Raw genomic sequence first — 14,302 nt, 5'->3', positions numbered from 1 at the left:
TAAAGAAAATAAGACAAGATCCTGACTAGGAAAACCAAGTTAGGCATTTTTTTGTTTCAGAGATATTAGTATTGAATTGTACTAATTTTTTTTGTAGATGCACTTCATGCAAGAATTGAAACTTACACAAAGGCCTGGTTTAGTAACTTACGTCTTCCCCTCTAGTGTTGTTATTGATTAAACACTAGAAAGAAGCAGTAATTAAACTCTCCAGTGGGAAAGGAATCTTGGTGGGAGGTCATAAAGGACCAGAACTACAGTGGTATTTAGGCACACAACTTCCACGTATGAGTCATAACTTTGACAGCAAGTGGTTCTGTGGAAATCAATGAATGGCTAGATGCTGAATACCACTTGTATATCTGGCCCAAATGCTCATTCATTAATTGCTTAGCATCCACACAATGGTCAGTCTGTAGGTTCAGAAATGAGGTTATGTGATACTAAAAGTGCCTTGTTGCTTCATAGGTTTTCTGTCCCCAGCCCTGCCAGGTTCCTGTTTTTCTCATCTTATCCCTCCTTAAACAAGGGCTGTTCAACTTCTGAGCAGCTGGGGGCCTCATGGTATGCTATACAAACCTCCTGGGGTTCCTCACACTCACTGTGTGTGAAGTGTAGGCTCCACACTTCACTGTGTGCAAAGAACTGCTGATGATAATTACTTAAGTAAGAAAGAAGCACACAAAACAAGGACTGGGAAGAAAACAAACGGTGCTTTATTGTCATGGCAGCAAACAGCAGAAACAGCTTTACCAAAAAAAAAACCCCAACAGTTGTGTGCTATATAAAATTAGAGGTGGGAGACCTATCACTGTAATACTAAAATCAAATTCTCTCCAGGTCTTGAAATGCTTCCAGATTGCAGTCTGATCTGTATCTCTGTCCTAAAGGAAAGCAACAAAGGTTTAATAGTAAGTTAGGGGGTTTCAGACCAGGAGACAAATTAACCACTGATGTGACTGGTGAGTGGCATTACATTCTGAGTTAACCCAGCCTCATGTTCTAAAACTGGAGACAAATAGAGGAGAAATAGAAGGGACTCATCTCTTTTTGTCCACTGTGTCGCAGGGGAAGAACAATTGTATTCAATAGTGTTCAAAAGGCTTTCCGCCCCAACATGTTCAAAGAAATGCTGCCTTAAAGTAAAAAATATGAGACAATTTCCTGCTCGAAGCAGAAACCTCAAGAAAATTGGAATTCATGCTAAATCAGATCCAAAGCCTGCTGACCTTAATAGGAGTCTTTCCAATTTCAGCAAGCTTTGGATCAGGCCTGAAGAAAAAAAACAAGGAGTAAATTGAGGGATTTAACTGAATTTCTACTTGAAATTAAATCTGATCCCTGATTACTCATGTGTGTAATGTATTATACCTTGGTGCCTTGAATACCTAATAAGGAAGTGAAAACCCTGAAGTTACCAATAATTTGTCCAGGTTCCTCAGCTCCCTCCAATGAGACTGAATAATGCCCACATTAAAATAATTTCTTTGGTCAAAATGATATCCCAAAAATCTAGCTAATAATCCTATATTGTAAAATCTAAGGAAAAACCCTTTTGAAAAACTCATGTTGCCAGACTTTTCAAATTAATAGTAAGAATAAAGTGAATACATATTTAATGTTCATCTCTTTCACATGCTATTTTAAATTAATTTTGAATGGCTCCAGTTCGTTTGTTCTTTCACTCATACAGTAATGTAAAAGTGATGTTGTAGCTATGATGGTCCAGAAATTATGAGAAGCAAGGATTTCTTAAGGTGATACCTTTTATTGGACCAACTATGTAAACAGAATAGAGTTTGACAAGCTTTCAAAAGCAAAACATTTTTCATCAAGTCATTCATAATGTAATTTGGGCAACAGACTTTTTAAAAATGAATAGACTTGATCACCACTTGGTTGGCTGGATCAGTGTGAGAACATCACACTGTCCTGTTAACAGAGGTAATTATAGACCTGACTTCAGCAATATTTAAGGTTTTAGAATGGATCTTGAAGGAAAGAATAACCAAAGTGATTTGATCTCTATTTATCTAAATTAAAGCAATACATTTTATACCATGCCTCATGGAAAACTTGACCAAACTAGAGATCAGACAGGGTACATTTTTACAATCATGAGGGGATGAGAATTTGGCCCAACAGGATTGTGTTACAGCAGGCTATATTTTGAAACAAAAGTTATTTGACTGAAAAGAGGTTACCAATGTATCTGAATAAGATATATGCTAGTGGCCATAGCATGTAGCTCCCCTCAATGCCAACTTTTTTTTCCAAGTCACAGTAAGCCACTACCATTGAATAAATTTTGCATGCAGACAGAAGTGATAATTTTCACCTGATCTGGCTACAGAAAGTAGTCTATAGCCGTAACCAAACACAAGTGTATAGCCGCAGATAACTTCAAAAATGGCCGATTAGGTAAAAATGTGACCTCTCTTTGCATAAAGTATTGAATAAAGACATTTCAAAATGTAACAACTTCTGTAACTTGTGTCTGCACTGCCTCTCAGGCTATTGCTGTTTTCAGAATGGGAAGGGGGAAAGGGAGCAGAAGAAGTTCAGTCTGGGGGGGTTTCTGGAGGGTGTATTGGGTGTATTTCTGGCAGGTGTATTGGAACGTCACCCCCCCCAAGGTGGGGGGCTTCAATTTATCCACCCTGCCTTTCAGCAGCATCTGGGGATCCCCAAGAACTAGGTCCCTCAACTGCCTTTCCCTTCTTCCATTCTGAAAACAGTGAACTGGCAGAGAGCTGTGGCCATTTCTACAGGAACCTGGCTGCAGCCCCCAGGCAAGCAGCTATATTCTCCCCCCGCCCGGAACCAACAGTGAACTTCTGTTTGGTCTGGAGTAATGCAACTCAAAACATCTTGCAGAAAACATTTTGTGTTACAGCTGGGAGCTGTCCTTCTGTCTGTACCCTTTGACTTCCTCTTCACTCACACTTCTGGGCTGCACTTTTCTTTCCCATTTCTAGTGATTCCTGTTTCTTCACCAGCCTTAAATGTCTGGTGAACAGCACCAAGTTGGGCCCCAAACAGTTCAGCTAGAACTTCTATGTCACCACTGTTTCAGCCTGCAGCATATGATTAATGTGGCCCCAGCCTCCATGAGGTGTAGCCAGACCAGGTTGCCCTGCATTTCATCTGCACATAGATTTTTGGAGGAGCTCAGGACTCATGACAAGAATACCTGGTTCCAGTGAGTGGGAGGGTTAATTAGCACATGGTTCCTTTGTAGAGGGTATCTGGAGTACACACATACTGAGCAGTGCTAAACTATGTGGTCACCATGACTTGAAATGTTGCTGACTCTGCTAGGGGCCACCCCAATGCACTGTATGGTAAATTATGAGCCTTTTGCCTTTAGGCTAATATCATGCATAGTTTGTAGTATCTACAAGTTGATACAGAAGTGCTGCTGCTTAAAAGTGTGTTGATGGAGTACCTATATTAAACCTTGTAGGAGTTTCAAAAGAGGTAAAATGTATCAAATTATGGATGAACTCACTTTACAGGTACTAATGGGTAGTAAGTTTTCTATATAGTAAATTATGTTTATTTAAAGGTCAGTGGTTTCAAATTTGCCCCTCACTCCCATGTGCTCAGGGACAGCAGGGTCTGACAGTAAGGAGGGGAGGAAGGTGTGAGAGGGAAAGAAGGTATGGGGTGGGCAGAGGGCAAGGAAGAGGGTTCTGACCCCCCCAATTTAATTTTCCCTGCTGTAGCATGTGAGGGAGATAAATTTAAGGCAAACTTCCAATATTTAGATTGTATGTCTAAAAAAATAGAACAAATTAATAATTTTTCCATATATAAATCTAATTAAAGTGGGGAGGGTCATCTTATATTTGAGTAACTACAGTATTCTTGTTTTTTCTATATACATGCCTTGTAGTTTTTATAAGGTTTGTGCAGTGGTGGTTTTGTAGACTTCTTGGGTATATAGATAATAGAATCTGCATTATGAGGGTTTTTTTTAAAGTAAATGCTAGACAAACATTTGTCTGGGTGACTCAGACAGGGATGATCCTGCTTTGAACAGGAGGTTGGATTAGATAATATCCTGAGATACCTTCCAGTCCTGTGCTTTTCTATTAATCATATTTAATGGAAATAAGTCTTTGTAGAGCATTCTATTGCTATGATGTTTGCTTCCCAATGTACCAGCCAGCTGGAAGGGAGAGCCCTCAGGCTTTACTCACATCCAAGGCTTTCAAAGACACCACCTATTTTCATCACTAAGTTTACAGTTCCTGCAAGAAGCTGGCTTAGAGCCAGATATTTTGAGCTAAATTGCATCTCACCCACTAAACATCTAATGTATAGTTGCCAAAAAAGTCCTGGGTTACACAACCGACAGTAGTGAGGCATTCCACTTCCCCTGTGCACACATGCAGCTCTCCTCTGCTTTCAGTGGGGAATTACTGCATAGCTTGTGTAGTTTCAGAGGTGTATTTTACTTTGCCCAGCAGAACCATAACATTCTCCCAAGTCATTCCCATGGGCTTTAGATACCTCCAGAGACAGATCCTTGGTTACACAAGAGGTAAGTGGCTATCAGTTCATACAAACAGAAGATTTTAACCTGACCTAAAGTGCCTTCATCTACTTCTCCATAGCCACAGAAAGCATACATGGCATAGCAGGACTTCTGACATGGTCGGACAAACATATATGTGAGTACCTCTTCCAATAGGTTAAGGTACTGACCCAGGACATTAAAAACCTAGGTTTCTTGCCCTCCTTCAGCCACAAGAAGTTTGCTAGGACACCAGAGGTGTGGATTCAGTGTCCTAAGTCCTAATTTCTATGGAAGATAGGAGTACCTCCCACATCCTCCTTCTCTTAAAGCTGGCCCACTGGCCAACCAAAAAGGAAAAGGTCATGGGGCCAGAAAGCAAGAAGGCTAAACTAACTCTACGGCTCAGGGAGCAAGGTTCACACTAGACAAGGGAGCCCTGGATATTGTCCCCTGCCCCCACAGCTATTCATACCTTTTTACCCAATAACTTTTTAATGCCAAAATTCTTCATGTGCATTGATGTACACAGGAAACAATGCCAATGAAAGCCACAACACTATTTCAGTTTATGTTTTAGTAAAAGAGGCAGGATCTGGCTCAATGGAATTTATCAGTGCAAGTGAAAATAAATTTTTTGTTCACAGGATCATCTGAAAGCAATTGGCTCTCCAACCTTTAGTATGCCTATAGTAAATAAACACAAATAAACAGGCATATGCAATTGCAAAGAAGTAAACAATGAATTTTATTGTGGAGTAGTAGGCAACCTCTGCTGACCCTTGGCTGCTCTCTAACCAACGCCCCTAACTGAGGGACCATATTGCAATTCCCAACTTCTGTAGTTTTCTAAGTAAGGGAGTGTCTCTAAATTATAACTTCTGAGGAGAGGTGCAGAAGAGTTGCATGATATCAAGAGAGGTTTCACAATGGAGTGAGTTAGCCAGTGTCTTGTGAAATGTGGGAGAAAAAAGTGAAAAAAGGATGACTACTGTACTTATGTAGGCTTTTCTTTTGCTGAGGGAAAATCGGAGACCTTGAAGTTTGCTAATATTCCTCTATCAGATTTTCTCTTTCCCTCACCAAAAACAAGCACACATTCCTTCTCATCTTGATAAGTTTTCTGAGTCATGTCCTCCACTGCTTCTTATCTGGAGTAGTACTGTAGAGAGAACTTCCTGCATAGTGCAGTCTGAGCATTTATTCCAGCTCCAATGGAAGGGAATTCCAAGCTGGTGGATCATTGAAAGCAAGGACTCACTCACCCAGAACTGTCCCAGAGCAGTATCCACCTTCCTGATGCAGTCTCAGGCTTCTTTTTGTTTGTTCTTCTCTTCCCTTGAGGCAGTCCCTTTTTGGCTATCCAGGGGCCTAGCTTCATGAAGAAAGTACTTTCAGCACTGTCTAGCCAGTGGCTTGGTGGTTACTATTGCCTTTCTGTGCTGGAGGTCAGGGTTTAAATCCTATGAATAAGTAAACCTATTATCTGGATTTCTGATGTCTTCTGTATCTTAGCAAGTACCTTAGCTACAAGGTAGAAGGTGGATAGCACTCCACCTGGTTTCAGGTTAGTATCCAACAGTTGATAGTCATGGTTTTTTGGTTTTTGTTTTTTTTCAACCCCAATATGGAGTGTTATACAGCACTTCTGTGCAGCCTTGGTGACATTGAATGACAATGGAAATTTACTGGACTTAAATGATTCCAGTGTTACCTCTCAGCTCTGTGTTCTTAGAGAACCCTGACACAGGACGCAGCCTGTCTGACTCACAATCCCCCCTCCCCACCTTTACTTGAACAAAAACTGATTATGAAAGACAATGAAGATGCAGTGGGAGACACACCTAAAGCCCTCCAGATAAGGGAGCAACTCCCCTGGTCTCATTTGGATCCGACATGGAACAAGACGAGAAGTCATTTAAATGGGAGATGGGACAGGCGTGCACCTTCATTAGCATTCAGGTTGGAGAACAGAGATTCCAAGGCAAGCACCACACTGAATTCTGGGATCAGAAAAGCAGGGGAGCATTGCATGATGGGGAATCTGTGCTCCAAATGCTAATCAACCCACATTTACACACACCCAGCTCAGCACTTATCAGACCAATTCTAATCTGGATTTACAAAGGACTTCCCCCCCCCCAACACACACTTACCCCCCTCATCTAACCAGAACTAAGCAGAAGTAAAGTTTAATAGGCATCTCAGGCCGTACATTCCCCAGTCCCACTACGGGAGACCTATTTAACTTGATTGATTAAAACTCGGTTGCGGGGTTAGGAGATGCTGAAGCAAAAGACCAAGTCAGAGGGGGTATGCGCAACATTTGAACAACGGTAAAGGTTTCATCACAGCATCCAGCCCACTGGAGCCCTGACCACAAAAGCGGTCATACTTTTCCCAGGATGACTGGTGGAAATCCTCCACACAAAGTTTATGAATGCTCCAAGTAATCCCCTTACGTCTGTTAAAAGACTACAGTAAGATCTGGAAAAGTCATGCTAAGCTGAGGCTCGCTCACAACAGGTAAAAATACAAAACCCTGACACTGCAAGCTATCTGTTGTTTCTGAAGAAACAATGAGGTATCCCATCCAGTATATCTGCTATCCAGAAGAATTTCAAGCTGGCTCCTAAGTGTCTGGTTACTCCTTAAAACCTTATGTTTTTCCTGGTTGTTGATCAGTTTCTTGAAATGTTCCAAATAAGATAACCCCTTGTCAATAGAAAAGACAATTAGTTACACTATTAAAAGAATGCTTTGAAGAAGCTGAACTGAGGGTATAAAAATCTGTAAAAGCAGCAACCTGTGTGCTTCAAGAGAAGAAATCTCTCTGACACCATCCACTGTTGTTCTTGAAGCTGGAAGAAACAGATCTCCCTTCAAGGACTGTGCTAAGAACTTTACCTGTCAGCATTGGAACTGGAGTGCCTTGGACTGGTGAGATCCCAGCTCTCGCACTCTCTCTCTTTTCTCTCTGGGCATAGATTTATGAACCTGAACTGTATTAGTTAAGCTTGAGCTAAGTTTCCCCAAATACTTCTTGAAACCAGGGTAGTATTATAATTGTTTGTGTTTGTTTTCCTTTGCATGTCTATTACTACTAGTACCATTATATATTTCATATACTTAGCAATAAATAACTTTTATAGTCAAACTGGTGGTAACCAGGTGTGTTTTTCCTTCTTTACTTTTCCTTCCTCACTTGCTCTGCAGCAATGCTTCTTTTACCTAAGCTAAAGATCCCTGTGAAGCCCAGAAATACTGTGGGGTCTGTTCATCAAGAGGTTACCACTACTACGACAGTTAGGGCAGAAGATTGGGATGTACTGAGTTTGAAACACATAAGGAGGTCAGCTTGTACAGGCTGATTTACCCAGTTCGGCTCAGATGTGCCCTAATGAACTGAGCGCTGGCCCATGAGGGTGTCAGCTGGACACCCAGCTGGATTCAGAGGTATTCCATTTACCTGTGTGCTTGTGTCTGAAATGCATTTTATTGTTACCTTAAAGAACTGATTCTTAGCATATGAGGGTGCCAGCCTGTCCATGCTGATCAACCTGGCTGAGTCAGGCATGTCACATTAATCTGTGTGTTTGTGTGTATGACCGATTTGGTGGCTGGAGGAACCCAGTCCCATTGAAACGGAGTCCTGCAAGATAGCTCCATTGGGGGAGAGGACTTGCAGAAGGGAGATATACAGCTCCAAGTAGAAACACAAGCAGCACATTGATAGAATTACAAAGACCCTAGAAATATATCCCTAATAAATGAGCACGCCCCAAAATGATGAGCAAATCTGGTAATACCAGGACAATAGTACATTGTTTCTGAACATGTGCAATAAAAGAAAACCTTGTCATGACGGTTGAAAACATAGGAAGGCATTTGGCTAAGCAAACATGATTGCTTAGCCAAATTAGAATGTCATTGGGTGACTCAGCTACCTAAAATCTTCATAAGTGACACTTATGCATCTTAGCAATGAAATATTAGTCTGCCCTTAGCTACAGGCCCCAAGTAAGTATTGTGCCATCCCAGGGGTAGCTCAAAAAGGAACTGTGCCTTAGGAGGTATAATCCCTTTTCCATTTCCCCTGTATCCAAGACAGGTTTCAACCTGCACAAGGTGGATAGTTTTTCTGTAATTCACATAACTCATTGGTAATATTTATAGCTAGACAACTGTGCTCATTTTGAACCCTAATTTTCTAAATAAGACACAGCTAAAGCAGGTCTGAGGGTTTTTCCCTCTATAATTCATGTAGGAAACTAGTACCAGATGTGGGGCTCTGAAGAGGCTGTCTATGTACTGCTTATGAATTCTGTTTGATATTAGGAACTCTACATATCTGCATCAAATTATAAGCTCTGTTTTGAAGCTGTCTTCTCTCTTATGTGTTTCTTCCATATTAAAAAAAAAACAACAAAAAGTGACAGGACAAATTTTTGCATCAAGTGTAGGGATAACAATTAAGTTCCCTAAAACACAGAAATGGTTACAATATGTTATTTGAAAAGTGAGGGGAGTGGTGATAAGTATGCAACAGACCACCTCATGGTGCCCCTTGATCACCTGATGAGTTTAATTAGGAGGTCACTTGGCAAAGAGTACTGAAAATGATCAAACACAAACAACCGCCCCCCATAAAACAAGAGGTATTTGCTACCTATTTGGCATACATACACCAGGAAAGAAATTGAAAACTAGCCACACAGAAGAGATCATCTATGTTCTACAGGAGATGCCTGTAGGTCAGGGGGGAATTCTGGATGCCTCAAAAACTCTCTAACCTAGGCCCAAAGAACATTGGTGTGGGTCCCATAAGGGTAACTTTTATGCTTGCAAAGCAGCTCTGAAAATTAAATATTGTCATTTAATTTAAAGAATATGTTGAATCAGGAAACCACATCCTTAGGCTCTCACTATTCTCTTAAATGAATGAAGCCTTATAATTATCACTGCTACCTGTGAAAGCTTCTAGTGTTGTGCAGTCGAGCCCAAAACCTAATACTTCACAAAAAAAGATGTGTGAAACCGCTGGCTTTCCAGTAATCTTTGTGCATTAGTGTCATGAACGAACCATAATTTCCACTACCCAACATACATGTACTTTTCCCTTCTGCTCTTCTGTAAACTTTTTCTTGGTTTGCTCAGCTGTCATTTCCTCACATGCACCAGCACACCTAGGAAGTGAAGTCATAGGGGGAGTTACATCACAGTTTTACCACCTTATTCACCTAATCCTAGAAGCTAAACTGCCATTAATGCAAGATGTAGCATGTTCGGAACCACTAACTTGTGCCAGTGGATAACTGTTTCCACAATGCATTTTGCTAATTGGGATCCCTGGAACAGGTGCTCCAACAAAGTGCTTCCATTTTCATAGCTGTGGAGACAATGGCATTATTCAGTCAGTACATTAGCAATGCATGGGGAGACACAGGGGACATGACCCTGCCCCCCAGATTTCTGCACTGACAGTGGGGAATGGGGCTGTAGCCTGGCAAGGGCCAGTGTCCAGCAGTAGCGGGTCTGGTGACAGGTGGCACAATTTCTGCACCAACAGTGGGGTGTGGGGCTTCAGCCCAACCAGACCCAATGCCCAGCAGGAGCAGTGTGGAGTTGTGCCCCTCCCCACTGCAGTGGTGGCATGGGGTTGTGCCCCACACTGTCAGCACTTACATGTCACCAGTGAGTCAGTATCTTTGAGGCAGAAATTCAAGCTGCAGTGTTTCTGGTCCCATGAAATAAGCAAGGAAAAGGAATTACATTTTAAAGGTTGCATGTCCAAACGTAATGGCTCACACTCATTAGTACGGGAGCAGCAGCACAGACTGTGACATTGAGCACAGAGTGAGATCATTCCTGATCTTTTACCATCCTCCACTGTTGTGGTTTGCTTTGTTTTGAAGTAGGTGTATGAAGTAGGTGCAATTCTTTATTATCTACCTTCTCAACTGTATTGACAAGAGTTGTACAGTACTTTAGATGTCTTAAGATGTTACATAGCTGTAAGTACTATTGTATCATCAATGCTAGTACTATAGGCTAGGTACAGACATTCAAAAAACCTAAGGCAGAATTGATCTAAGTTACATGGTTTTCTATAAGTGGCATAGTTTAGATCAGTAATGAACAGAACATTAGCCCTTTGGTTGGGGCAACCCTTAGACCAGGTTCTGCCAATTTTAAAGTAGTTTATGTGTGTCAAACTTCTGTTCTGTTACAGGTATAAACCAGTTACCAGTAAAAGTGTAATGTATGTATTCAACCTAAAAGTACCAGTCATATAAGACTTGTCTTCCCCTCTCTATACTAAACAAGAGCCTCCGTACTGCACATCGACAACACAGTGATAATATATGTCAGTAATGTAAACTCTACATTGAAACCTTTAGCCCACACCTCAGCCCAAGAAGGCCGAAACATGAGGTTAGGAATAACTTACAAGGCAGTATAGCACAACAGGATTGTAGACGCCAGCCACTGGAAGGCATAACTAAAAATCTAGTAAACGCATGGGTGACCGGTGCCTCCTCAGTGGCGGGGGGGGGAGGCACCAGATCACTGACCAGGGTGGAGGGGTCCCCTAGCGGATGATCACTGACCAGGGGGGTTAGGTCCCGTATAGCAGCTAATCACTAAGCCTGAAATCACCAGCGGTGAAATCGGAAGTGCACTTCTGCCGGCACTTCTGGTTTTGCGGCTCCTATTTCCAGGGGGTGCACAGCCAATCTCAGGGGGTGCACATGCACCCCCTGTGCATCACCAATGAGTAAACTGGTTCCTTTTATAGGCTAGGAACAACTGTCTTAGCATTAAGCTAAATTATCAATATGAGCCCTGATCCAGGAAACTACACAAACCTGTGTTCAAGACATAAGTTCAAAGCATCCTATTGACTGACTAATCCCTAGAGCTGAACAAAATTTTGGCAGGCAAGTAGCTAAATTTGCCATAAAAATTCAGTTCTAAGGTGACCAAAACTACTTGTGAATTTAGGTCAAATTCAGCAAACACTTGGGATCCATTTAAAAATGAGAGGATAGTAAATATTTTCCTAAAGTCAAAAGACTTCAAATATTTTTAAAAGAATAAAGGAAATGCCTGAAATAGAAAATAAATGGTTTGTTTGGGGGTCAAAAGTATTTCTTTTGAAATAAAATGAACCAGGGAATGGCTAATCAGTCACTGGGCACTATCAATTTTGTGTACTGCATGAGGCAGAAGTTCTGTGGGGAAAGAAATATATATGATCATGTAAGAGACTTATAATACCCATGCACAAGGGGCAAAATTAAGGTCTCATAGGAAGCCTTAAATTTGTCACTTAATTGAGTGCCTTGCAATGTTAAAGTTTATAACATAATTTATAAATATAATTTATATAACAAAAATACAAAAAGGACTAATAGAGAATTCTTTTTATTACTGACTTGAAGGAGGGAACCGCTTATATGGCGTGGGGGGGAACTGCAAGGCCATGAGAAATTACTAAATGCTTTAGCAGAATGTTTATTTTTATCTGCATCTGTGGGACTGACAAAATAGCACATTGCTTTCCACTGGTCTGCACAGCACAGCAGGTTCTTTAAAAAGAAAAGAAAAGATATTGTGAAGATAAATCATCCTTGTCGTAGATAACAGTGTCTTGCTACAGATTTATATTAGCCCCTGGAAGGGATTTCTTGTCCTGTATGTGAGGTTACTAAATATAAAGCCACTCCATTTTCCTCTGTAATGCTTCAGTCTTCCAAACTATTGACTAGACCACAGTTCTATCAGCTAAGCATGTAATGATTTGTGAACCAACTCAGTAGGGATGAAAAGCCACACAAGAGTTTCAGAAAGCTGTAAAAAGGAATGCAAACTGGGATCTCATCTGAATATAGATATTAGTCACTAGCAATAACAATATCATCTGGGAAGCATGGTGTGTAAACATTTAAGACAGCTTGAAGATGGCTAATGAAAAGATAGAGGGGAGGTAAAAAGATAATAATGAAAACATTAGAGTGTTCAAAACATGACCTTTTAATGAAATGCTAGGGCCTTGTCTATATTTACCAGCCTCTGTTGCCAGATGTTTGGGAGGAAGACGCCACCTGCCTCCCAAAGTACCTGTACATTGACATGTCTTCTCTGCTGCTGTTTCGCCAGGGCTCAAAGCTCATCCCAAGAAGGGATCACAGCAGCCAAAAGAAGTTTGGTGTTATCTATATACATCTTTGGTCAGAGGTGACTGGTGCCTCCTGAGTCAGGGGGGCAGAATTTGTGGGCAGGCCCAGGGCCAGGCCAAAAGCGCCATATCCACTCGAATACTTCTGTGCCATGGCTTAGTGTCCCTCCCCTACCTCCCCCTCTCCACACACACACACACACACACACACACACACACTAACACACACACACACACACACACACACACTAGTCCACACAGCAAAATACTACCACATCCTGAGCAGTGCCAAGTCAGGGGTCAATCCCAGGGGAGGCATGTGCTCCCCCCATCTCCTACCAGTCACCTGTGACTTCAGTCTGCTTCCAGACAGTGACAGAAACTTTATTCTGTTTGGCAGAAGTGGTGTAACTTCACACAAAAAAGGGTTTCTGTACTACAAAGGAGCTTTGGATATGGATACACTTTTGCACAGGATGAAAACCTAGACATATAAATCTCAGGACTAAACAATTCCCTCTCTACAGCTCTTCTACAGTTCTACGGAAGAGCTGCAGTGGAGCTAGGAAAACTGGACTTAGGGTGCTGACAGATGTACAGCTACCCACTTTAACTCATGGTGCTTCACAGAAAGTGCCCTGGGTTTGAGCAAAGCTCTTCCCCTTCCCGACGCAACAGACATTTGCTATTGGGTCAGGGAAGGGCTCGAGCTCCATTGTGCAGTCAATCCAGGAGGAGCTTCCTGCCTGCTGCCTCTCTCCTCTAGCTCTATACCCCCTCCTCCCCACAGAGCTCCGGTGCTGTCTGCAGGATGGGAGGGGTGAGAAGGGAAGGGAGAGAGCTGCAGGCTGGGGTTTGGCACTTTTAAAGCACTCGGCAGCCATGCACTTCTGCCAGGACATAGCTGTAAAGTGCTTTCAAGGGGCCAATTGCACAATAAATGTCACTTCTGTCAGTGCCTTTACTTACTTTTCAGAAGCTGCAGTTCTCTGAGTCTCTAATAGATCCAAATATTCAGTCTGCAAGGTTTCAGGTTTCAGCAACCTGGCCCAAGCACCTGTTAAAACAAAAGTGATCAGAGGAAAAGGGGGCAAGACAATGATATATTTGCATCATCTGAAATTATCTAACACTGTGTTGGCCTTGGACTTTACTTGGCAATTGTATGAGATGATGCACAATAGTTTATGTTGAACAGAATTCACTGAATATTTGCAAAAAAATCAAAACTAAAATGGAGTTTCAGGACATGCACAAACCTCAGCCATTACTGATCCTTCCATATATTTGTAACAAGCCAGAGAAAGAAAAGGGCTGCAGAGCACTTCAAAGAAAGAAGGGCAAATCAAATAAACCTCAGCTGAAGAGTGCTTTAAAAGTGACAACCCCCAGCCTGGAGCTTCCTCCCCTCCCTTCTGCCCACTCCCATCCTGAAGATAGCACCAGAGCTGGGAGTTGTGGGGATGAGGCTAGGGGAGAGCGTACAAAAGTGAAAACATTATGCAATGGTTGGAATTATTCATACATCAAATGCAATTTTTCTTTTTCTTGTTTTCTCATAGATTTCCAAGCAGATTAAAATCCAATACATATGCCCC

At 41.8% G+C, this 14,302-nt stretch overlaps 1 long non-coding RNA gene across 3 annotated transcripts in view; it reads right to left on the bottom strand.

Annotated features, from left to right (window-relative positions):
• Positions 1 to 694: 694 nt before the first annotated feature.
• LOC109316868 overlaps positions 695 to 14,302 on the bottom strand; it is a 37,256-nt gene continuing 23,648 nt past the window's right edge. For all 3 annotated transcript variants that reach the window (XR_002102934.1, XR_002102935.1, XR_002102936.1), the window contains exons 5-6: positions 1,230 to 1,272; positions 695 to 884 (exon numbers count right to left, since the gene is read on the bottom strand). This is a non-coding gene — a long non-coding RNA (uncharacterized LOC109316868). The remainder of the gene's footprint in view (positions 885 to 1,229; positions 1,273 to 14,302) is intronic.

Source organism: Crocodylus porosus, unplaced genomic scaffold (assembly GCF_001723895.1).
Source record: "Crocodylus porosus isolate Cpor-Errol unplaced genomic scaffold, CroPor_comp1, whole genome shotgun sequence".
NCBI lineage: Eukaryota > Metazoa > Chordata > Crocodylia > Crocodylidae > Crocodylus > Crocodylus porosus.
The sequence above is the reverse complement of the archived record's forward strand: the minus strand, read 5'-3'. Positions and strand labels throughout refer to the sequence as shown.